Genomic DNA, 26867 nt, shown 5'->3' on the forward strand with positions numbered 1-26867 from the left:
CATATTGTTGAGGATTCTGATGGTGGAAGGGGAGCAGTTGTTCCTGAACCTGGTGGGGTGAGTCTTGTGGCACCGATACCTCTTTCCTAATGACAGCAGCATGTACTGGATGGTGTGGATCCTTAATAATTGCTGCTACTCTCTGACGACCATGTTCCCTGTAGATGTTCTCGATGGTGGGGAGGGTTTTGCCTGTGATGTCCTGGGCTATGTCCACTACATTTGCAGGGCTTTACGCTCCGGGGTATTGGTGTTCCCATACCAGAGCATGATGCACCCGGCCAGTACACTTTGCACCACCCCTCTGTAGAACTTTGCCAGGATTTCTGATGTCATATCAAACCTTGGCAAACTCCTGAAGAAGTAGAAGTGTCTAGTTCTCCAAACACCCACACTGTGTGGGTGGGTGGGTGTGGGTCTAAACTTGAGATTCCTGCAGGCAACCAACTCATCTCCCCTACCATTCTGCTATTGGCCTCATCCATTGTCATGGTGAGGCCAAACATGAACTTTAGGAATATGATGTGCTGTTCCTCCTGAACACTGATTTTCCTAACTTTAGGTAACCCCACCGCTCCTATCTCTTTTCCCACTCTTACTTATCTCTTTAATGTTTCTCCCCATCCCAGTGGTCTCTCCCTCTATCCTTCTCTCCACCTCTCGCATTTTCTAGAACATCACCTACTCAAGACCTTGGCTCTCCCACTCAGCTTCTTTCCTGCTATCTATATACTTACTGGGTCAGTAAATTTGTGGATGGCCCGAAGGTTGGAGGAGTTGTGGATGGAGCTGAAGGTTGTTGAAGGTTATGAAAAGATTTTTAAAAAGGTGCGGAGTTGGGCAGAAAAGTGGCAGATGGAATTCAATTCGGATAAGTGCAAGGTCAGAATCAGAATTTATTGTCAAGAACAAGTCAAAAAATTTGATGTTTTGTGGCAGCGTCAGAGTGAAAACATTCATGTTATAACCATCTTACAACATTACCATAATAAAATAGTGCCTGGAAAGGCAGTGCCTTTGGTTCATTGATCATTCAGGAATCTGATGGCAGCAGGGAAGAAGCTGTCCTTGTGCTGTCGAGTGCTCACCTTTGGGCTCCCATACCTTTTTCCCTGACGGTAGCAGAGTGAAGAGGGCATGGCCTGGGGGGGTGGGGGTCCTTAAGGATAGGGGCTGCTTTTTTTAAGACACCCCCTCATGTAGATGTCGTCGATGAAGTGAAGTCTGGTGCCTGTGGTGTCACAGGCTGAGTTAACAACTCTCTGGAGTTTATTCTTGTTCTAAGAGTTAGTACCTCCATACCAGGCAGAATGCTCTCCACGGTACACCTGTAGAAGTTTTTGAAAGTTTTTAGTGGCATACTGAATCTCAGACACCTCACAAAGTATAGCCTCTGGTGGGCCTTCTTCATGATGCATCCATATGGAGACTCCAGGACAGATCCTTGGAGATGTTGACACCCAGGAATTTGAAGTTCTCGATCCTCTCCAGTATTGAGGACTGGGTAGTGTTCTCCTGACTTCCTCCTGAAGTCCACACTCAGCTCCTTGGTTTTGCTAACGCTCAGTACAAGGTTGTTGTTGTCTCACCATTCAACAAGCTGATCTATCTCCCCCTGTGATATAAACACATACAGAGCATTGGTCAACCGTTATGTTCCAGGTATCGTGTGGGCATGAAAGAGCGAGGCTGTGGAGATTAGGACTCCCTTGCTATTGGCTCTGCTACCCATAGGGACAAAGGAACAATCAACTGAAGGTGTGCCCTGACTCATTCTAGACTTTGCCATGTCGACCACTCCAATTGTCATTCCCTGCAGCTTTTGATGTCTCATGACTCATTGATTTGAGCTTTGACTTGTTAATGTTTAAATACACATTTGTGTACATACAAGCAACCCCCACATATGAGTATGGGGGTTTTATTGTCATATGCACAGTGTACAGATACACTTTTCTTGCTGCAGGCACATAGCTTAATACAGCAGTTCAGGTGATAGAAATTCCCCCTCATGGAATTCACCAAAAAATCTGAGATTCATCCATGGGGAACTTAAGTGCAAAAAAGAAACAAATATATAAACATTTTTTTACATACACAGTTGGGGTGGCGATTAGCCCAATGCTGTTACAGCGCCAGTGATCAGAACCAGGAGTCAAATCCCACACTGTCTGTAAGGAATTTGTATGTTCCCCCTTGTGTCTGCGTGGGTTTCCCCAAGGTATCTGGTTTAGTCCCACTGTTTGAAACGTACCAGGGCTGTAATTGGACAGCACAGGCTCCTGGGCCGAAAGGATCTGTTACCGTGCTATATGTCTAAAAAAAATTCTTGGCTTCATGTTTTGGAAAACAGCAATTCTATACTGTTCTGAAAATGTAATCCCTGGGTACGCAGAGGTGGCCTGTAGGTAAATTGTTATTCCTCGGTTTACAAAATGTTTTCCTGCAAATCTCTGCTATGTGAAATCTTGTAAACCAAGAAACCTTGGTGACATGGCCTGCATGCAGCACAATTGAAGACAGATGCCTCACAGAGTCTTATAGAATGGATAGAGACCCTTCGGCCTATTAGGCCATTGCCCATCTGTATTGTCCATTTACCAGCACTTTTTTCGGCAATTAAAATCATAAGATATAGGATCAGAAATAGGCTATTCAGTCCATCGAGTCTGCCCCACCATTTAATCATGAGCTGATCCATTTTCCCACTCAGTCCCACTGCCCGGCCTTCTCCCCATAACCTTTGATGCCCTGGCTAATCAAGAACCTATCGATCTCTGCCTTAAATACACCCAATGACCCGACCACCATGACCACCTTGGACAACAAATTCCATTGATTTACCACCCTCTGGCTGAAAATATTCCTCCACATCTCTGTTCCAAGCTGATGCCTTTCAATGCTGAAGTTGTGCCCTCTTGTCCTAGACTCTCCCACCATGGGAAACAACCTTTCCGTGCCTACTCTGTCCACGCTTTCAACATTCAAAATGTTTCTATGATGTCCTCCCTTATTCAGCATCAGAATTTATTGACATGAACAAGTCCTGAAATTCAAGAAAAAACACACAAATGCTGGAGAAACTCAGCAGGTCAAACAGTGCCTTTATGTAGCAAAGGTAAAGATACAGAACCAACGTTTCAGGCTTTAATCCTGTGTTTTAAGTCATAACATTCAGTGTTTGCAGCAAATATTCATATTCTAACCATCTTACAATAATACTATAAAAAATTAGGTTATAATAACAATAAACCTGCATGAAAAGTAAGGCCGTGTCTTTGGTTCATTGATCATTCAGGAATCTGATGGCAGCGGGGAAGAAGCTGGCCTTGTGCCGCTGAGTGCTCGTCTTTAGGCTCCTGTACCTTTTCCCTGATGGTAGCAGAGTGAAGAGGGCCTGGCTTGGGTGGTGGGGGTCTTTGAGTATATAGGGTGCTTTCTCCTAATTACCAATGAACACAGGCCAAGAGCTGTTAAATGCTCCTCATTCCCAGAATCCAATGTCAGCACCTATTTTCTGCAACTTAATCACAATATTCCAAATGGGGTCTCACCAGTGCCATATAAAGCCTCAACATCACATCCCTGCTCTTGGACTCTATTCCCCCTGAAATCAATGGCAACACTGCATTTGCCTTCTTTACCACTGTCTCAACCTGCAAATTTACCTTCAGGCCATCCTGCACGACGACTCCCAGGGCCCTTTGCATCTGGGCATTTTCAATTTTCTCTCCATTTTAAAAAGAGTCTGTCTTATTTCTACCAAAGTGCATGACCGTACACTTTCCCACATTATATTTCATTTGCCGTTTCTTTGCCCATTCTCCCAATCTAAGTCCTTCTGCAGCCTCCCTTTCTCCTCTACACTACCTGCTCCTCCACCTACCTTCATATTATCTTGGCCACAAAGCCATTCACTCCATAATCCAAATCATTAATATACTATGTAAAAAAAAAAGTGGCCCCACCCCTGCCCCTGTGGAACACCACTAGCAACTGGCAGCAAATCAGAATACGATCCTTGTATTCCGACTGTCTGCTTCCTGCAAATCAGCCAAGTACTCATCTTGATACTTCTTAGCAAGGGTGCAGAGGAGACTTCCCAGGATGTTGCTTGGAATGGAGGACATGTCTTATGGAACAAGGTTGCCTTTGCTCTGCATTACTTGATCTCTACCTGATCTCTCTCTGTGACTCTGCACTGTCTTTAATTTCTGTTCTGCGTGCGGTTGACTTTCTGGATTGAATGCAAAGCAAACTTTCTCACTGTGCCTCGGGACACCGAGATAATAAAGGGGAATGTGAACTCAGGTTGAGAGCTGCCTTCTTGGTCAGTTGGTGGTCTACAATGTCATTCAAACAAAGTTCGGAAGTCCCCCTGCACCCAACTCAGTCGGTGTCCCTCAGTCTGTTACCCTCCGTTGGTGACCCTCTGTCTGTGGCCCTCGTTCTGTGGCCCTCAGTCTGTGACCCTCAGCGTGTAAAGTCATTGACACTTGTATCTCTCAGCAACAAGCCACCCACTACTCGAGGAGAACTGTAATTCACTGCTTGTTAGGTGCTTACTAGGAAAGAAGGTACTTGTCTTTCCCAGGAGAGAATCGGAACCATTTATTTTCAGTGTAAGTGTAGGTTGTAGATTCACATCAACCTGAGCTACCAAGGCTCATTTTCTTGACAAAAGACTTTTTTCAGTATGTAGAAAATTGGTGTCCATTGTTCAATACTAAAGATCACAGTATCTGCTGCAAGTTACAGATGTGGCCTGCCTTTAAACATTAATCTTAGCCCGTTTATATCTTGTTAATCGCACTTCTGTTAGATTACAAGATGGTGCTCAGTTTCGTGGCATGGAAAATAGAAGTGGGAGCAGGCCTTTGAGCCTGACTCCCCTAGCTTGGTAGATGACTTGGTCAGCACGGACAAGTTGGGCCAGAGGGCCTCTTTTGGTGCTGTCTATGACTCCATGCTCTACCATTCCGTGCAATCGTGGCTGAACCTCGTAGCTTTCGTCCTACTCCCTCACCACCTCCTTTATCCGAAAATACGACTGTCTCCTTCTCAAATATACTCAACAACTTAAATTCCAGGGCTTTCTGTGGTGGAAAATGGCAGAGATTCACCACCTCTTGAATGAAGAGTTGCATTATTAAAATCAAAAATATTAAAAGTAAACTTAATGGCATGAATATTTTGGATAACCCCCATCCCCATCTGGTTCTATTGTCCACATCTCTTCTTTATCTACTCCTGCACATTATTGTTTGCTCATCCCCGCTGCCCCCCCCCATAGAGGGGCCCCTCCCCAGCTTCTTTTCAAGGTTCCTTTTATTGTCACATAATAATACGTTAAAAATATAATGTACGTAATTAATTTTTCCCTGCCATGAGGCAAACAAAGAGTCACCATGGGCTTTTCCCAGCACTCCTAATGATAAGAGAAAGAGAAGAAAAAGAGGATCCCTTCAGAGACGCTGAGTGTCTCTGAATTTGCCTCCAGTGCTCCCGCTATCTCTGTAGCCACACAGATCCATCGCCAGCCTGAGCTCCAGATCCAAATTTCTGACACGATCAGGAAGCCTTCAGCACCTGAGGCCCTTCGGGGGCCTTTTCTGCCCTCAGCACCCACTCGAATCCTGGTTCCAATACTTAGTTCCCATGAGCCGGTCTCCAGCAGCCCACAGCCAGGGTGGGTCCTTCAGCAGCTGAGCCCCTCGCTGGTCCCATCCTGTAGGGCCAGCTCCACTGCTTTCCCTTCTTAATGTCTTGATGCCCTGCATCAGTCTGCTGCTCCCCAGAATCTTCAACCCCTCATCTATCTATTAATCACAGATCCCTCCATTTATATAAGCCCGGCTATCCCAACAACCTCCTTCTGAATCTTTTCCCCTCTCCAGATTTATAACATCCTTCCTACAGATGGGTGACCAGAACTGCACACAACATTCCAAATGCAGCCTAGCCAATATCTTGTCCAGTTGTAACATGACTTCCCGATTCTTGTGATGTGACCGATGACGGCAAGCGTGCCACAGAGAACAAGAGCTGGGACATTGTAGGTGCAAGAAGGAGATCAGAACACTCACTGCAATAGAAACAGAGACTGATGCATCAAGAGGGAGAAACCGATAATATTGATGGACTGAGAAAGGTCTGGTCAGGACTGACATTGAAAATAAATGTATATAAGGAAACTGAACTGCGTAGATACACTGATGTGGGTAGACAGGGTGGTAGGTGACGTAGAAAGAAAGATGTTGACAGATTATCGAGATATGTAGTTGAACATTTAGTGGGAAACATGGACATACAAGCAATATCCATGAGTCAAAGCTCAACGCCGGAGAAACTCAGAAGATCACGCAGCGTACTTTACATAGTAAAGAAGCATAGCCAACGTTTCGGGCCTGAGCCCTTCATCAAATGTTGGCAGGTGCTTGAAGAAAGTGGAAGGGGGGTCCACGGGCAAAAGGTTGTAGGTGGATATGGGACCATAGGTTGGCTCTCCCAGCCCTATTTTCCTCTTCCCCCCCCCCCCCACCCATCATCTCTAACACCCTCCCTTATCCACCTATTACCTCCTGCCTGTGGGACTGTGCTCCTTCCCCCACCATTTTATACAGCCGCCTGCCTACATATTGATCAGACCTTACTGAAGGGCTCAAGCCCTAAACATCAGTTACGTATCTTTATCTTGACTATGTAAAGTGCGCTGCCTGACTGCTGAGTTTCTCCAGCGTTGTGTTTTTTCAATAATCACAGCGTTTGCAGACTTCCGTGTTTCACCTGTCTCAACCTCGAGTCCTGCTTTGTGAACTATTCTCGTTATTTTCTTTACAAAGTCTCTTGGCATAATCAGTGGTTGCATCATCGGGGAAGTGGACAGGGGCCGATTAAAGCTCCAGTTGAAGTGACAAGATCAGTGGGTTAACGCAGGGCTAATGACAGCTTCCTGCTGAAGTTAGTTAGCTCCCTTTCACTGTCGAGTCAATAGCACTCTCCCTGAGTCAGTCCCTCCAATTATATCATCAACGGCTATTGTTTAAACTGAGGCGATCAGGAACAAAAGCATCAGTTGGCTTAACTCTTTGATTCCTCAGATGGATTTTTCATCACCTTGTGACAGGAAGAATGTGACGATGCCCGAGAGACAATTCTCATATATTCAGAATTTATTGTCATGAACACCTTGCAAAATTTGTAGTTACAGGGGCAAAAATTGAGATCAATTCTATTTTTTAAAAATTACTAAATTGATGCAAAAAGAAGGGGCGGTGAGGAGGTGTCTGTCATTATTTCAGGAATCTCATGGCAGAGGGGATGAAGCTGTTTTTGTGCAGCTGAGTGCTCGTCCAGGCTCCTCTATCTCCTTCCTGACAGAGGCAGAGTGAAGAGGGCATGGCCCGGTCTTTGAGGATAGAGGCTGCTTTCTTGAGTCATCGCCTCTTGTAGATGTCCTTAATGGAGTGAAGGCTGGTGCCTGTGATGGTGCTGGCCGAGTTCACAACTCTCGGTAGCCTTTACTTGCCCTGTGCATTTGCACCTCCATACCAGACAGCAATGCAACCCGTCAAAGTTCTCTCCACGGTACACCTGTAGAAATTTGCATGAGTCTTTGCTGACATATCTAATCTCCTCAATCCCCTCGTGAAGTGTAGCCGCTGGCGAGCCTTCTTTGTGATTGCATCAACATGGAGGCCCCAGGAAGATCCTCCGAGATGTTAACACCCAGGAACTTGAAGTTCTTGACCTTTTCCACTGCCAATCCCTTGATGAGGACTGGTTTGCGTTCTCCTAAATTCCCCCTCTTGAAGTCCACAATCATTCCCTTACTTCACCTAACGTTGAGTGCAAGGTTGTTGTTGTGACACCATTCAACGAGTTGCTCAATCTCACTTACGTACGTTTCCTCGTTGCTGTCTGTGATTCTGCCAACAACAGTGGTGTTAGCAAATTTGTAGATAACATTTGAATTTTACTGAGCCACGTATTAACACAGATATCTGCAATGAACAGGAGGGTCAGAGACTATGAATGACCTGACTGTGCTTGCTACATTTTACAGCCTTCTGCGTTCCTGGGCACTCCAATTCCCAAACCAGGCTGTAATGTAACCAGTCTGTACACGTTCCACAGTGCACTTGCAGAATAAGGTAGTGGAATAAGGTAGAATTGTTAATGAGATGCGCAGACAGACCGTTAAATAGGGAAAGCACAGAAGGATGCAGTTCGAATGGGATTAGAGATGTGGTGGGCCGAACTTTGGCACACCCTCCGATACTGTGCACTGGTAAATCAGTTCCAACTCAATCTGGAAGCAGTTTCCTCCTATTGTCCCTTCCTATCACTCTCTGGGGATTGTTACCTCACCATCTGATGTCAGGCTGGCATAGACAGAGATCCAGACGATGACCAACAAAGCACCCGCAGAATTGCGTGGCTAAGAATTTGACTGTCGGTCTGATGGCAACAAAACAGGGATTAGAGATGATTGCATTTTCTCAGACTAATTTCCTTTCTTAATCTGATAAAAGTGTTTTGTACTGGGTACTTTTTATTAAACCATAGTCTTCCTTTCACCACAAGCTTGTTCCGCCTTCATGAACAAGCAGATTACGACCACACAGGCAGACCATTTGGCCCATTCTAATGTGCTAGTCCTTTCAAGATTCTAAATTCCATTGATTGTCATGGATACAAACCTACCACATTTTTTTAACCTTTGCTCACCCAGTAAAGGCACACACAGAGGTGTCATTAGTCCAGTGCCCCTATCAAGGCAAGAACAAGAAGCAAAAAGGAGTCCTTTCAGAGTTGGTGAGTTTCTGTGGTTCCCACCAGGATGCCGCCATTTTCTGTGTCCCTATAGAGAACCTCCACAGTTGCATAGCCTCCTGACTGGTCCAGCGGTGAACCCAAGCTTCAAGTGTCCGAGTCTCCCTCCTTGGGCAACCCTTGATACGATCAGGAAGTGGTCAGCACCCAAGGTCCTTCAGTAGCCTTGCTCGCCATCAACAGCCTCATGGATCCCAGTCCCTGGCCCCTACCAGCTGATCTCCAGAAGCCCGTGGCCTGGAATGAGGCCTAAAGCCTCTGAGACCCTCTCTCGTCCACTGCTGTTGTCTCCCACCCAGTAAAGTCCTCTCCCAAGCTTCTCCTTCTCAGTGGGGGAGGTGTTCCCCTGCTCTGGTGCCCCGTGCCGGTCTGCTGTTCTCTGAGAGCCCCAAACCGAGGTCAGCGCTGCCGAGCATGGGCGCCATTCTCTGATTTAAAGGCTGCTGCCACGTCCATCCTAGAGACAGCTTAAACCTGCCTGGGGCTGTTGGGCAAGGCAGTGGGCACTTGGACCCTGTGGGGGTTAAGTGGGAGACACTGGGCCTCACTTCCCTGCTCCTCCTGGGTCCATGGTAGTGTCAGCTCTGCCATCACCAAAGCTCCCATCAGAGACACCACACGGCACCTCACTCTGTGTCACATCCCGCCAACACGCCCCATCAGTGACCATCAAGGTAGCCACTGCAGAATCTGCTTCACTGGTCTCACTGCACAGGGCGTAGATTCAGTCACTATACAGAAAGAGGCCTCTCAGCCCACTGTGTCAATGCTGGCTCAGAGCATAATGCTCTACTTGCTTTCTGTCTCTAACCCAGATCCCTATTACCAACCCCAGGGCCAAAGAATCTACCCACAGGGCTTAATGATGTGGGATGAGGCTGGTATTATGGGAAGAAACCCCATGGGATCATAGGCTGAATGTGCAAACTCTACATGTACACACATGCACGTGCACACCCCTCCCACTGGTCAGGGTGCTTTGTTCAGCATTCTCATTGCCCTGGGGCAACAGCACTACCCGCTGCATCACTGCGTAGACTGACCTGTTCACTCCGTGTTAAGTGTGGAAGGTGGAACAGCATGGCACAAGAACAGGCCCTTCAGCCCATCGTAATGTGCTGACCATGATGCCGATCTAACCAAACCCATCTGCCTGTGTGTGGTCCATGCCCCCTTCCCTCCATCTCCTGCCTGTTCATCTCACAGAATAGAATGCTTCTGAAATGTTGTCATCACTTCTTCTTTCTCCACCTCCCTGCAGCTGGTTCCTAAGGCACCTCTCAGTCTTGTTGTAAAAGAATTTCCCCCCACGTCCCCTTTAAAAATTTCCCCTCTCACTGTCAAGTTTATTGTCACATCCTCTAAGGTGGGGATCGAGAACTGGTTGGGAGGTGCCAGAACAACAATCTTGCTCTCAGGGTCACCAAGACCAAAGAGATTATTGCCCAGTTTAGGAAGGTTAGGCCAAGGGGGAATGCACTTGTCCGCGTGGATAGGACAAAGGTGGAGAGGGTCAGAACCTTCATGTTCCTGGGAGTGCATAGATCAGAAGTCTTCTCCTGGAACAAAGAAGGCATACCATACTTTCTACAGAGCCTGGGAAGATTTGGCAGATCTTTGGATTCTCAGTCCAACTTCTACAGGTGCACCGTGTGAAGCAGACTGCTTGCACCACAGCCTGGTTTGGGAATTGGGGTGCCCAGGAACATGGAAGGCTCCAGCAGGTAGCAAACTCAGCCAAGTCCATCACAGGCTCCGACCTACTCTCTTGGATACGATGAAATCCCACTGGGGACCAATAAACAGAGAAATCCTCAAAGCAAACCAAATGCAGGGAGACTCGATACTGAAGAGCATGAATCTTAAACAAACGCCATATGTTTCCTGAAACTTTGGATTTGGGTTGAAGGAATTTCATAAATAATTAATAATAGACTAAATGCTACTTTATTTACTTTATGTTGTGCAAAATAGTTTGGTTTAAATAAGCGATTGTTCCACTGATAGATGGTTTTTAAACAGTGAGCAAATCAGACATGTATTGAGTGAAATAGGATGTGTTTTGGTGTTACTAGTTAATTTGAAACGTAAATTACGTTCTCAAGTTTGCAGTGATGTTCTTTTACTGGGTTATGGTCAGAATAAACTTTTATTGAGTTAAGCAAGATAATCTGCAGATACTGGGGTCACAGTGTCCAGAGGAAGACCAGGGTAAATAACATTTCGGAACAGAGGGACCTTGGGCTCCAAATCCATACAGCCCTCAAGGGTGCCAGGTTGATAGGATAGTTAAGAAAGCTGATGGGATGTTGGGCTTCGTTAATAGGGGGATTGAGTTCAAGAGTCAAGAGGGCCATGTTGCAACTCTACAAATATCTGGTGAGACCACACTCAGAGTATTGTCTTCAGTTCTGGTCACCTCATTATAGGAAGGATGTGGAAGCTGTGGAGGGGGTGCGGAGGAGATTGACCAGGATGTTGCCTGGATTGGAAAACAAGTCTTACAAGTCAGGGTTAGCAGAGCTGGGACTTTTCTCTTTAGAGCATAGAAAAATGAGAGGAGACTTCAGAGTAGACAGGGGGGACAGACAGTGTCTTTTTCCCAGGGCAGGAATAGCAAACACCAGGGAACATGCACAAAGTGAAGGGAGGGAAGTTTTTTTTACACAGAGTTGTGGGGGCCTGGAATGCATCACCAGGGGTGGTGGTGGAGGCTGGAACATTAGGGGCACTTAAGAGACTCTTGGACAGGCACATGGATGGAAGAAAAATAGAGGGTTATGGGGTAGGGAGGGTTCATTGTTTTTTATATGAATGTATGGGTTGGCTCAACATAGAGGGCCAAAGGGCGTGTACTGTGCTGTAGTGTTCCATGTCCTACATTCTAAGCCAAAAACAGGCAGGAACCTGAATAAAAAGATCGGGGGAGGAGGAGAGGCGGGTGGAAGGGGCAGGGGAGAAGCACAGACTCACAGGTAAGAGGTTAACGGGGGATACAGGTGAGAGGGTAGGGGAGAATCAGAGAAGTGATGGGGGGAAGTGGGCACCCATCTGAATAGAGAAGAAAGGGAAGTGGGGTAGGGAGTTGGAGGAAAGGAGAAAGAGACTCTTTTTATTGATGTGTTTTTTATTTACAAATTGCAGGAGGAACAAGTCGTCACGAAGACAGAATAAATGGTCTCTGCCTGGCTGCCTTTCATTTGATCAGCCAATCAGCAGACACAGCACATAAACTTGGGGGCTGGAGCACAAGTCCACCCACCATTGCAAGAGTCACCTATTCACGAGAGTTTTTGTTTAAAAATAAAGCACTTCAGGTGAGAATTTTAGCAACTCTTAATTTTTTTCTGAAACTCTTTGCACGCTTTGGAAGACGAAGTCTTGATGGGAGGCCCAGAAGCCATTTTAAATAATCGACGATAAGGTTGATTGATAAATGTAGAGTGTTAAAGGAGAACTAAAGACAGAACTCTCATTTCTGTTGCACTGCCTGTCAATTCTTGTCATCCTGAAGCACTTTGAAGTCGATGAAGTGTTTTGCCTTCTGACGGGTAGCCAATGTTTTGATGTAAAAAGCTAGCAGGCCATTTTCCACACACCAGAACCCGAACTCATCCTGCAAACTGCTAATGCCCCAAGACTGCCATACCAGGGGGTCGGGAGTTTGTTCTTTGCTGGGGCCTCATTTCTGAGAGGGGGCATTGGACAAAATGGTAAAGTTAAGGAATTTCAGGTATGTTACAATCTAAATGTAGTATTTATGTGACAATAATGAAACCTTTACCTTTAGAGTGAATTGATTGAGAAATAAAAGTTTGCCAAGATGCCGAGAAGTTTCATATTTGGACCAAGACACTTCTGCCCATTGCTTCTGTGCTAGCTCTCTGAGCAATCCCATTTGGCCACTGATTCTTCCTGTGATACTCCTCCCATATTCTTCCTCCCACCAACAAGATCAATGGGCAGTGAAGCTACCAACCCACACATTTTATTATTAATAACTTTATTGTCATACACATCTGGTGCAGATGCACTGAATACTTGCTGCAGCCACGTAGGTACAGAAGATACATTCAGTGGTATAGAAATAATAAATATCAAGGATAGATACATAGCGGATAGTGTTACGCTATTACAGCGCCAGTGACCCGAGTTCGAATCTGGCGCTGTCTGCCAGGCCTTTGTACGTTCTCCCCGTGTTTGCGTGGGTTTCTTCCGGCTGCTCCGGTTCCTGAAATGTGTTCGCTTAGAACAGGGATGTGGAGGAATTTCTTCAGCCAGAGGGTGGTAAATCTGTGGAATTTGTTGCCACAGGTGGTTGTGGAGGCCAGGTCATTGGGTCTTAAATGCACATTTTTTTCTTACAAGAACTGCATCTGTGAATATATTATCTTTTACATTTATTAAATTTTTTTTGTCTCTTGGCATATTGTGGTTGTTTAATTTATCCTATAGGATTTGGGGTACCTGACATACCTGTGTGGCGGCAGCAAGGAAGAGTTTCAGTGCATCTGTATATTGTCCTCATGTGTAGAACAACCTCTCAGATTCTTGGTTATCTCAGAATTCCTCGCCATACAAAAACCTCTGCACCAAAGCAGAAACTGTTCCCCCTTCAGAATTGGAATTTGCAGTACATTCTTTTCAAGTAAGCTCCTGATCAAAAGATTTTTGAGCTGGCCATCCTTTTTCTTCAATTGCTTGTTGACATGAATTAGCAGGCAAGCCTTCGCCATGCTTACCTGTTGTGTCATGTTATCTGTTTTAATGTCAGAGACATCGGCACCTTCAGGCTGGGAACTTACTGTGAATGGAAGTGTCTGAAAGAAAAGTGGGAGATAAAAATTCTTGGCAGCCCGAAATGTAGAAATGATGGTAATTTTGAACGATGTACAATTAAATTAAACTTGATGTGAGTGTGTTGGATGAAAATGTGCTCCCAAATATAGAAGGATGACAAGTTTATTCTGACCAGGAATATTAACTCGGTTGTTCTCTTTCCTGACATCATCTCTGCTGGGCATTTCCGAGACCTCTTTGGTTTTTTTCTTTCTCTAACACCTCTCACTGTTTAATTAATCAGATGGCTTCATCAACAGCTTATCACATCCATCCTGGTCTCACCCTATCATAGATATTCTTTTTCTCCCATTCATCTCTTTCCTACAGTCCCTGCAATTATATACCGATGTCTTGCTTCTAATAAAGCAGAAATGCTGGAGGAACTCAGCAGGTCTTGCAGTGTCCATAGGAGGTAAAGATATATAACCTGTTTCGGGCCTGAATTCTCCTTCAAGGTATGAGCAAAAATCAGGCCAACACTTGAATAAAAAAATGGGGTGGGGGGAGAGGAGGGAAGAAAGGGCAGGGGTAGGAACACAGATCAACAGCCCCACACCCCCATCACCCTCTGAGCAAAGAGGTTCCCTTTAAACATTCCTGTTTTTCAAACTCAAAATTCAAACTCAAGTCTCTGAATCAATGGTCTGTAATTCTGGGGGCTCATCCGAGAACATAAGCTGTCCTCAAATCCTTCCCAATTTCACCCCATCTGTAGCCCTGATCTCTGCCCTCCTTCAATTCCGACCTCCTGATCCTCCCCAGATTTAATCAGTGCGTTCAGATGTGTATTTTTTTTAAACATCTCTGAGTAGAACCTGATTCCTGACATTTGAACCAGTGCCACCCAATTACATTTACCTACAACCCCTGGTACTTATTGGAGGGTGGGAGGAAACCAGAGCACCTGGAGGAAACGCACGCAGACACTGGGAGAACGTACAAGCTCCTTGCAGACTGCGCGGGATTTGAACCCATGTCACTAGCGCTGTAATAGCATCGCACTGACTGCAATGCTAATCATCCCACCTAGTTGATCCGAACACTTGGTTCGTTCGCCTGGTGAGGCCTCGAAAAGCAAGCGTTCAGTCAGCCTTTCCGTCAGGATTCAGCATCTGTTTTGTTCAGCACGAGAGGCTGTAGATTCTGGATTCTAGAGTGACCAAACAAACTGCTGGAGGAACTCAGTGGTTGAGCCGTGTTCATGACAGGCTACCTGACCTGCTGAGTCACTCCAGCAGCTTGTTTATGCTTCTATTTACTCGTCCTGCTGTAAAGGATCTTGGAATGTCCTACTTGACTAAAATTCAAGTTCTGTGCTGTGATACTGATTCCTAGATCCATCCAGTGAACAGCATGTCATGAGAAAGAGAAGCAGTGAACTCCTTCACAAAGTAGAAATGAATTTTCACAAAATGGAAGTAAAACGCAAACTGAGTGCTGACAATTAAAACAAATCCAGATTCACATTTATTGTCAGAGAACATACATGACATCACATGCAACCCTGAGATTCTTTCTCCTGCAGGCACGGCACAATTACCACTTATTGGTACTGCAAAAAAAAACTGTCCACAGCGTACACATGTAAACAAATAATGAACTGGAAATCGATATCAAAGGTAAACTAAATGACTGTGCAATAAACAGAATTTTAAAAATCAATGAAGTGCACAAGTAAGAATTCTTAACTGAGTCCCTGATTGAGTTTGTCATTGAGGAGTCTGATGGTGGAGGGGGATCAGCTGTTCCTGAACCTGGGGCTGTGAGTCTTGTGACACCGATACCTCTTTCCTGATGGCAGCAGCGAGAACAGAGCACGTGCTGGGTGGTGTGGATCCTTGATGATTGCTGCTGCTCTCCGATGGCAGCATTCCCGGTAGATGTTCTCAATGGTGGGGAGGGTTTCGCCTGTGATGTCCTGGGCTGTGTCCACTCCCTTTTGCAGGGCTTTATGCTCAGGGGTATTGGTGATGTCCCCGTACCAGACCGTGAAGCAGCCGGTCAGCACACTTTCCACCTCACATCAGTAGAAATTTGCCAAGGTTTCCGACGTCATTCTAAACCTCCACCAATATCACCTGAATCTTATTGATTTGCTTTTCTGCAGACATTCCTTTTAGTTGCTCACCAACAGCTGACCCAATTTTTCCCCATGATTGTATAAATGACCCTTACTCCTCAACAATTGTTGTTCAACAGGACAGGTAGAGAAGGTCAAATTTAGTTTGAAGTTCTACTTTTATATAAATCTGGATTTACACCTTGAGAAAATTGTAAATCGATTTGTTTAATCTGATCAATTGATTCCAAGCTTTCCTTATTGGTCGTCGTCTTAATATTAACTGTATAAGAAATAATTTGCCCTCTCAAATAAGCTTTCTTTGTGTCCCATACAATCAATTTCGAGTTTAGACGTAGTTAGGGAAGAATTTGTAGTAAAAATAATTGTATTCCATAAATCCTAAAAAATTTTTCCATAAAGTCAAAAAAATTGTTGACTTAAATTTTGTATTAAATCGCCATTGCTTTTTGTAAAAGGGAGGTCAAAAAATTCAAAATCAAAATAACAGGAGCATGACCAGATATAACTATTCCTTGATACTGACATGTTTTGGTCGAAGAGATCGATTGGTTGTCAATTAGAAAGTAATCAATTCTAGAATAAGAAGAATGTGCGTTTGAAACAAAAGAATATTCTCCATTATTGGGATTTAGGAAGTGCCTCTAAAACACCAAGATTTGATGAAAAAGAATGAATTACAGTGCAGATTTGGTAAGAGGAGCTGGTCGAGAGGAAGAACGATTTCTTTCTTTGGCTTGGCTTCGCGGACGAAGATTTATGGAGGGGGTAAATGTCCACGTCAGCTGCAGGCTCGTTTGTGGCTGACAAGTCCGATGCGGGACAGGCAGACACGGTTGCAGTGGTTGCAGGGGAAAATTTGTTGGTTGGTTGGGGTTGGGTGTTGGGTTTTTCCTCCTTTGTCTTTTGTCAGTGAGGTGGGCTCTGCGGTCTTCTTCAAAGGAGGTTGCTGCCCGCCGAACTGTGAGGCGCCAAGATGCACGGTTTGAGGCGATATCAGCCCACTGGCGGTGGTCAATGTGGCAGGCACCAAGAGATTTCTTTAGGCAGTCCTTGTACCTCTTCTTTAGTGCACCTCTGTCTCGGTGGCCAGTGGAGAGCTCGCCATATAACACGATCTTGGGAAGGCGATTGTCCTCCATTCTGAAAACGTGACGATTTAGAACCGTATTTAAACAACAATTATAGTCGCCTCCCAATCAGGTAGAGCTGAAAAAATAGAAAATGCTTGCTCATCGACATTCGGGGCATATCCATTTTATTATATAATTTACCTGTAAGAATAATAAAGTGACCCTGTTTATCTAATATGCTATTATGAAGTACAAATGGAATATTTTGATTAATTAATATAGAAAATTCTCTAACTTTAGTATCAGAAGATAAATGAAAACATTGCCCCTTCCATTTAATCATTAATCTATCCTTGTCAGAGTTCCTAATATGAGTTTCTTGAAAAAAACAATATCTGCCTTTAAAGGTCTAACATAGCCAAATACCCTATGACCTTTCATTGTCCCATTCATGCTTTTAACCTTCCAAGAAAAAAATCTTAATAAGAGAGATCACCAAATTTAATTGGTATTAATTGGTGGTAATTCGATGCTCCAACTGTGCCTGTCACTGTTCCAAAAGCCACAATCTTCAATCCATGCTGAAATACAAAGTAAATAAGACATGAGATATAAGCAATCCCAAGCAAACCATTCCTGGAATCAACCTGGTGACCCTCCTCTTCACCACCTCCAAAGCCCATAGACCCTTTCTCGTATAAGGGGAACAGAACTGCGCGCAGTACTCCAGATATGGCCTCAGCAGTGCTCTGAACCTCCCTGCTCTTAAATCCTATCTTTCCTCAATGAAGGCCAGGATTTCAATTGCCTTCTTGATTACCTGTTGCACCTTCAAACCAACGTTTTACGATTCATGAACAAGCCCTCCCGGGTCTCTCCGCACAAAGGAAGTTAATGGTAAATATTCATAGTTTGTCCAATTGTGCAAAAAATGTGTTAGGTCACGATTCCTTTATTGTCAGGGACTAATACACAAAATTAGTGCAGAGTTTAGGTCAGTGGTTCTCAACCTTATTTTTCTATTCACATTCTTTGGCTTGGCTTCACGGACGAAGATTTATGGAGGGGGTAAATGTCCACGTCAGCTGCAGGCTCATTTGTGGCTGACAAGTCTGATGCGGGACAGTCAGACACGGTTGCAGGGGAAAATTGGTGGGTTGGGGTTGGGTGTTGGGTTTTTCCTCCTTTGTCTTTTGTCAGTGAGGTGGGCTCTGCGGTTTTCTTCAAAGGAGGTTGCTGCCCGCCGAACTGTGAGGCGCCAAGATGTACGGTTTGAGGCGATATCAGCCCACAGGCGATGGTCAATGTGGCAGGCACCAAGAGATTTCTTTAGGCAGTCCTTGTACCTCTTCTTTGGTGCACCTCTGTCACGGTGGCCAGTGGCAAGCTCGCCATATAACACGATCTTGGGAAGGCGATGGTCCTCCATTCTGGAGACGTAACCCACCCAGCGCAGCTGGATCTTCAGCAGCGAGGACTCGATCCCTATTCACATACCACCTTGAGTAATCTCTTTCTGACTAGAGCACCTCTGGCATCCTATGCTGTAGGTGTTCTGTGGTTAGTAAACAATTACTTAAAGTGGTATGTGAGTGGAAAACAAAAGGTTGAGAACCAATTGTTTGGATGAATTTGCAGTGATACAGGTTCAGAAGCCTGATAGTGTAGCGCTTAGCGCAACACTTTTACAGCACCGGCGATTGGGACTGGGTTTCAAATCCTGGGCTGCTGCAAGGAGTTTATACATTTGTGGGTTTTCCCCAAGGGTTCCAGTTTCCTCCCACCATTCGAAACATACTGGAAATATAGGTAATTGGGTGTAAATCGGGTGGCACAGACTCGTGGGCTGAAATGGACTATTACCATGCCATATATGCCTAACTTTTAAAAATTAAAACATTTAAAATTTAAAGAAAATGTGATAAATACTCCGCAGGTTGGGCAACTTCTGTGGAATGTGGAACAGTTTATGTTTGAGGCCTGGGACCTTTCTTCAGAACTGAAGAGAGAGGACCACGTTGGTCTAGGAGGCAGAGGTGCAATGGTGGAGCCTTTAAGGGCTGTTAATGGCCAGCAGGCCTGAAGAACTGCTCTGCCCAAGATGGTGAGAAGCTGTGGAGAGTAATAAATGCCATTACACAAGCCTCCATCCCCTCCACCGACACCTCCTGCTGCCTTGGGAAAGCAGCCAACAATATAAAAGACCAATCTCTCCATGGGCATACTCTCTTCTTTCTCTATCTGTCGAGCAGGGATACCTGAATGTGAAGAGACACACCACCAGATTCAAGGACAGTTTATACCCTGCTGTTAACAATCTCTTAAACAGACTTCTCCTTAGGTTTAGGGTTTGGGTTAGAGTAAACAATACACCTCTCATTATGAAAACAGAACCTTTTCTCTTTAACTCTAATCTCTGATCCTTTGTTATATTTTGCCCAATCTGGTGCATTCAAAGATAGTATGCATGCTTGGAAAGAACGCATTTCACTGAATCTCGATATACTTGTCAATAAAGAATAAACAATATACAAAACAAAGGAAATAACAAGGAATAGGAGGTTTACACAATCACTCCTGATAGAAACAGAAAGAATGAGTTATCTTAAGTTGGGTCATTTGATAATTCACTTTTTTCTGGAATATGTTTTCTCCCTCAGTACTGCTGAAGGCTTCACACACTCATTCACACCTATGCGCGCGTGTACACACACACACATTCACATCTTTTTCTGCACACACACACACACACATGCATGCACTCACATACGCACTCACACATGCCTGCATATACGCCCACACACACTCACTCATACACTCATGTATACAAGTGCTCACACAAGTATACACCCAGACACATGCACACACACTCACAGACACACATGCTCACACATGAACACATAAATATACTGTACAGTACAAATTGTTTCACCAATCAACTTGTTAATTGCCTTTTGTTGTAGTTAACTAACAGCCTAAAAAGAAAGGGTTCATGTTATGTATTTGTACAAATTGACCTTTAAAATTGCACAGCATTGTTTGGATCGATCTTGGATTGGGTTAGTGTTAACATTCCTACATTTATATAAAGAGCACAATTTACAGGATAGTGTTACAGAGCACTGTTGTGGGGTTCATTCAGGAGCCTGATAGCTGTGGGGAGGAAACTGTCTTTTTACCTGCTGGTGTGTACTTTCTCTCCAATGGAAAAATGGAGAAGTGAGTGTGTCCGGGGTCCTTCAGTGATTCGGCTGCCTTTCCTGTGTTGTGAGAGATATTGGTGGAGTCCATGGAGGGGAGGGAAGATTTTATGATGTTCTGAGCTGCATTCACCACCTTCTGTAGCTCCTTCTAATCTCGAGCAGAGCAGCTCCCATCCCACGGTGCGATGTAGCCAGCGAGTTTGCTCTCAGTAGTGCCCCTGTAGGTTTGGCAATCAATGAAGTCTGGCTGAGGCCACAGTGTATGTGAGCTGGACTTGGCATGATCTAAGTACATTGTGAATAAGACATGGTGTAAATGCAGCTCCACAAATCCCATCGGATTAGAGGTGCATTTATATCAAGGAATGGATGGAAAACAGTTTTGAGTGCGTCAATGTGGAGTATTTAAAACCAGAAGCAGGAGCACAGGAGACTTTGTATAAATTTACATCAGGAGAAAAAGGGAATTAGTGTTCTATTTTAGTTACAACATCACTTGAGAATTAGATTACATCAAACGCATCTTTTGAGTTGATTAATCTGTATCCTGGTGGTGAATCAGTGTGGAACAAAATCCCGACTGATTTCAGATCATCTGGTTTGAAGCAATGTGCTGTGGGACTTCTTAAGAAACTGTCTGATGTGCCAACGAGAACCAGCCGCCTAGTTTATCTTTGAAGGTTATCGATTGACCTGGGCCCATCTCTCGATCTGTTGAATTTAGACATGCAGCACGGTAACAGGCCTTTCTGGCCCAATTACACCCAAATGACCTACAATCATGGTATGTTTATAAGAGTGGGAGGAAACTGGAGCACACGGAGGAAACCCACGCAGACGGGGGAGAATGTACCTTAGAGACAGCGGTGGATTGGAAACCAGGTCCCTGGCACTGTGTTGCATTAACCGATGTGTTAACCGTGCCACTGAGCATTGGAGGAAAGGTACTTTGCCCCTGTACATCAGAGAATGGAGACTGACCCATGTTCACCTGGACTGGCCCACATATACCTGTACATCAGAGAATGGAGACTGACCAATTTTCACCTGGACTGGCCCACATACACCTGTACATCAGAGAATGGAGACTGACCCATGTTCACCTGGACTGGTCCACACACAACCATGGCTGATGTCCCACAGAAGAGACATTAATTCCTGGTCTACTCTACCCTCTCAGGTGGGAGCCAATTAGAATCGACTGAGGCTCATGTGAGTCCTGACAAGCATTTATGGCTTATGAGATGCGTTGATAGGATAAACAGTCAGGATCTAGAGAACAGGTATTTAAGATGTGGAGGGAGGGGGTGTTTAAAGGAGATGTGCGGCGTTTTGTTTACACGGAGAGTGGGGGGTGCCTGGAATGAGCTGCCAGGGGTAGTGGTGGAAGCAGGTAAAATAGTAAAATTTAAATAAGCTCATTTAAATAACATTTAAATAAACATCTAAATAAGCTCATGAACATGCAGGGTCTAGAGGGGTGAACATCATGTGCACACAGCAAGGATTTAGTATATCTCACCTCCCCTCTACACTCTCACTCCTGATGAAGGGTTCTGGCCTGTACTTTCTCTCCCACGGATGCTGAGTTCCTCCATCACGTGTTTAGCTCCACGAGAAGTTTAAGTTGATGTTTATCTTTCACAGAATATGTGGTACAGTGGGAAGGGTTCCAGCGTCTGCAGTCTCTAATGCAGCTTAAGATTTTGTTAGTTCTGGGCATCGTGCTTGGTGCTGCCAAGTGGACCCAAGGGCTTGTTTCTCTCCTGTCATATGTCCTATATCCTACGTATGTCCTGTGTCCTACATATGTCCTATGTATGTCCTGTTTTATGTCCAATGTTCTACGTCTTATGATCTATGTCTTATGTCCTAGGACCTATGACCCCAGTCCTATGTCCTAGGTCCAATGTTCTATGTCCTATGTCTGACGCTTAATGTTCCTGAGGTGAGCAGGCAGCTGCTCCTGTCAGGGAAGAGATACAGGAGTAACAGAGCCAGCACCACCAGGCTGAGGAACAGCTTTTTTCCATGGGCAATGAGAATGCTGAACAAAGAAACTGCTCACACTAATGTCCGAGACTTATTTCTTTGTCTAAAGGAATACTTGTCCTGCACGTGTATTGTTTATCTCTGAGTGTTATGTCTGGTTGTGTGCCTGCTTGTTTTCCACCGAGGACCAGAGAACATTGTTTCATCGGGTTGGACTTTTACAATCAGATGACAATAAATTTGACTAGGCTTCCTCATGTCGAGGTTCTACCTCAATCAATATCTGCCACAAAGGTGTGGGTGAGTAATGGAACCTGGAGAGAGTTGACAGGGGGGTGTGGAGCATAAAATATTGTAGAATGTAGGTTGAGTGTACCTTTGAAAAGGAAGCAGAAAAAATATTTGAAGGCGCTGCATTTGCAGAGTAAGCGAAGCGAGTCTGGCTGGACAAAGGCTCCACAAAGGCTGGATGGAGAAGACAAGGATTCTGCTCATTGGCACCTTGTTTTTTTTCCATGGGCTGTGTGATGGTCCCTGCGGCCTGATAACTATGTCCACACTGTAGAACCTGGATCCCGAATGAAGAATGTCTCAGGACATCCTGAGGTTAATGCAATACAATCAGTCATGTACAGTTAGAGGCCATCCAGCCCATCACCATCTGTACTATCTCTTTGTAGAGTAATCCAGCCAGTCGCATTTCCCTTGTCTGCACATTCTGTATTGTCAAATATGTCTACAATTCCTTTCTGAGTTCACAATTTGACCTGCATGGAATGATTTTTTTCAACTACTGATTGTATCTATTTGCTGCTTCAAGACATTAACCTTGAATCCTTTTGCCCTTCACTCCCACCCTGGATATATGAGTGGATGAGAGTTTATTGTCATATCCAGCGGAGGTTATCCACCCACCTACAGCATTGCCATTCCATTCTCCGCACATTCTCACGAACTTCCCCAAATATAATTAATGAAAGAAATGCGCCCATAAGGCAAAGGAGTAGAAATAGGCCATTCAGCCCATCGGGTCTGCCCCACCATTTAATCATGAGCTGATTCATTTTCCCACTCAACCCCACTACCCGACCTTCTCCCCATAACCTTTGATGTCTTGGTTAATCAAGAACCCGTCAATCTCTGCCTTAAATACACCCAATGACCCGGCCTCCACAACTGCCACAGATTCACCACCCTCTGGCTGAATAAATTCCTCTGCATCTTTTCTAAGCGGACGCCCTTCAATCCTGAAGTTGTTCCCTCTTGTCCTAGACTCTCCCACCATGAGAAACAATCTTTCTACATCTACTCTCTCTACGCCTTTTAACATTTGAAATATTTCAATGAATAGGTAGGATAGAAGCAGGGAGATTGTTTCCATATCCTCAAGATTTGGAGGAGTAGATTTAAAACAGAGATGAGGAGGAACTACTTCTCCCAGAGAGTAGTGAATCTGTGGAACTCACTGTCCAAGGAAGCAGTAGAGGCCACCTTATTAAATGTATTTAAAACATAAATCTATCTCTCTATGCTTTAAATACATTTAATGGGGCAGGTAAGTGGAACTGAGTCCACAACCAGATCAGCCATGGTCTTATTGAATGGTGGAGCAGACTCGACGGGCCAGATGGTTGACTCCTTTTCCTAATTCTGATGTTCTGTTTTCCTTCCAGAGATAGTGAGAGAGAGAGAGAGAGAGAGAGAGAGAGCTCGGCAGAATTTGGAAGCAAGAATAAGAATTTTAAAACCTAGGCTGGCCTTGTGAGCAAACAGGGATCAGTGTTGGCAGGGAATGACCAGGTCAAACCCAACGCGTCGAGCAGTGAGCTTTAGTCCACCGCATTGTGTTTAACGTAGGCTGTGGGTCCTGAATGTTCTGTACTCTTGAACAGGTCGAGAAGGTGTGAGGATTGATAGCCCAAATAGAAGCAAGGGTTACTCAACACTGATGGCCTGAACTTGTAAAAATAAGTCCAAGCTTTGATCTGCATACTTTTAGCTACGTGATGAACTACATGGTGCCTTTCTGAAAATCAGCCTGAAGTCCTTTCCCACCTAGATAATACCCCATTAACTTGCTGCCTTTTGTAAATCAAGCTAATCGTCATGGCAACAGTTAAGGAGCAAAGCGAGTTTACAAGTATATCTAAAAATAACACAATAAATAGAAGCTTCCTCGTGCATTTGTCACTTTGGACAGGTTGTTGCTTCAGAGAAAGGCCTGGGGTGAAATAGGATGAAGGGCTGATTTGCTGTATCCTTGTTCTGCAGCTTTAATCCTGAAGGATTTAAATCCCCCTCCACCCCAACCTGTCACCGTCAATCTACCTGCTGTATGTTACTGTTCTAGGATCAACATCCAGTGAGAGCAGCCATGATTGTGATGGCAGAACCTTCCTGGAGATGCATGTACCTCAGCTCCCACTTGTGCAACATCTGCTTCAAATAAACTCACGCAAGCAAAAGAGTTTATTTTTAATTTAATTTTTTTTTAATTTAGACATACAGCACGGTAACAGGCTCTTTCGGCCCATGAGCCCGTGTCGCCCAAATACACCCCATTAACCTACAAGCCCCAGTACGTTTTTGAATGGTGGGAGGAAACTGGAGTCCCCGGGTAAACCCACGCAGACACGGGGGGATCATACAAAGTCCTTACAGACAGTATGGGACTCGAACCCTGGTCTGGTCCCGATTGCGGGCGCTGTAAAGGCATGGCGCTAACCGCTACGCCAACCATGCTGCCTTTACTTTAATTCCGGGAACAAGCCCTATGCAGACGGAATCTTTTGGAGCTTTATTTATGAGTTCCCTGTTGGCTTGGTTTGCAGGAGATGTCTCCTGGCCAGCAAACTTTGGGAAGGATGTGCATGGTGACATAGCGGTTAGCACCAGAGTTTCGAGACCGGCGCTGTCTGTAAGGAGTTTGTATGTTCACCCTGTGTCTGCATGGGATTTCCCCGGGCACTCTGCTTTCCTCCCACCCTCCAAAATGTGCTGTAGGACAATCAGGTGTAATTGAGCAGCATGGGTTCATTGCCATGCTGTATGTCTAAATTTAGTATGTCAGAGAGGTTGAGGAATTGAGAGTTAGACTGGAACTGCCACAGATTTTTAGACCACTATAGGTCAGCCATGATGATATTGAATATCAACGCAGGTTTGATTTGCAAAATTAAATTGGATCAACATTTGAATGAGATAAACTGGTTGGGCGAAGAGGGAAGTGATTGTTCTCTGGAGAGCTATCATAGATGTGATGGGTTGAATGGTCCCTTCTTGTGCCATATTTGACTCTGTTTCTTCTGAAACAGGTGCACTGTGGAAAGTGTCCTGACTGGTTGCATTACAGCTTGGTTTGGGAATTTGAGTGCTCAGGAACACAAAAGGCTGGAGAAGGTAGCGAACACAGCCAGGTCTGTCACAGGCTCCTCGAGAAGACAGTCAACATCACAAAGGCCCCCATCACCCTGGTCAGAACCTCTTCTCACCGCTCCCTTCAGGAGCCTGAAGACCAGCACCTCTAGGTTCAAGGACAGTTTCTTTCCAACACCTATCAGGCTCTTGAACCGCCCCTGACTGCTCCGACACCACAAAAGGGCTGTCTGTACCACTGAGATAACTGTGAATATTTATTGTCTATTTACTGTTGTCTCTTTTAATTCATTTCGTTCACTATATCATAGAATTCCTTTACAAGGACCTGTTCGGCTGCGAGTTAGAATTTCAGGATGCATGTGCATTATACAATGTGTATGACAATATGCTCCTTATCTTCTCCTATCAGGAAATATCTTCAGCAGGGCATCTAACATTCTGACCTCAGTGAGTGAGCTCTCGGGGCTGTCATTACTTGGGGCTAGAGCACTGTAAGACAACATTGATCCAAACGTGATCTGATTATTGAGTCCACAGCACAGATAATTGGCCATTTGACCCAAACAGTCCCTGCTGGTGAAGAGCTGGGATAAGAGACTTCCGAATGGAGCAGATGGACCAGCATCTACTGCCGGAAACAAAGAGGGGAACAGAACCCTGAAGCATTCACTGTTTCTCTCTCCAAAGATGCTGCCTGACTGGCCAAGTGTTTTCAGGACTTTCAGAATCCACATAATCTTTTTTTCATTTTCATCGGCAGTTAGTCGCCGTTTCTTTAATGCTATTTTCAGATCAGATCAGATACTATTTACTGTCATGTGATGAAAAGAAATGCAATATTACATGAGGCAAACAAAGAGTTGGCATTAGTATCGCCTGGTGCCCCATACAGTCAGAGAGAGAGAGAGAGATGCAAAAGAGAGCTCCCTCAAAGACACTGAGTGTCCGTGGATTCTCCTCCAGCATTCCCGCAGCCGCTTGGACTCCTGTTTGATCCGTCAGCCACCCGAGCTCCAGGTCCGAACCTCCGACACGATCAGGAAGCCTTCAGCACCCGAGGCCCTTTGGGAGCCCTTCTTGCCCTTGGCGCCCTTTTGAATCCCTGCTTCCGATACCTGGTTCTACTTTCTGCTACTTGAATTAAACATCATTTGGCGCCACGGTGGGATTCAAACACATTTCTTTGGAACAATGGTCCAATTTTCTGACTGCGTTGAAGCGAAGCAAAACATTGAGGGAGGAACTCAGCAGGTTAGGAAGAAAGCCTGGAAGGCATTAAGGAGCGGATATTTCAGGTCTAAGCCCTTCTTCAGAAATCTTCTCACCTTGCTCACTACTGAAAATGTCCAAGTTTACTTCTTGATATGGAGTGAGTCGGAGGGTCCTGTTACCGTGTCTAAATTTAAAAATACTACAGCAACTCAAAAGTCAGCACGGAGTGCAGTGTTATGAAGTGAGATCAGT

The 26867-nt window shown here is 45.0% G+C and overlaps 1 protein-coding gene across 2 annotated transcripts in view; it reads left to right on the forward strand.

Moving 5' to 3' along the window:
* The window catches only part of syt1a (synaptotagmin Ia), a 311445-nt gene that overhangs the window by 137529 nt on the left and 147049 nt on the right, over positions 1–26867 (forward strand). For both annotated transcript variants that reach the window (XM_069904366.1, XM_069904365.1), the window contains exon 2: positions 11980–12152. The gene's annotated coding sequence lies outside the window, so the exon portion shown is untranslated. The remainder of the gene's footprint in view (positions 1–11979; positions 12153–26867) is intronic.

The sequence above is a fragment of the Narcine bancroftii genome, chromosome 11 (assembly GCF_036971445.1).
Source record: "Narcine bancroftii isolate sNarBan1 chromosome 11, sNarBan1.hap1, whole genome shotgun sequence".
NCBI lineage: Eukaryota > Metazoa > Chordata > Chondrichthyes > Torpediniformes > Narcinidae > Narcine > Narcine bancroftii.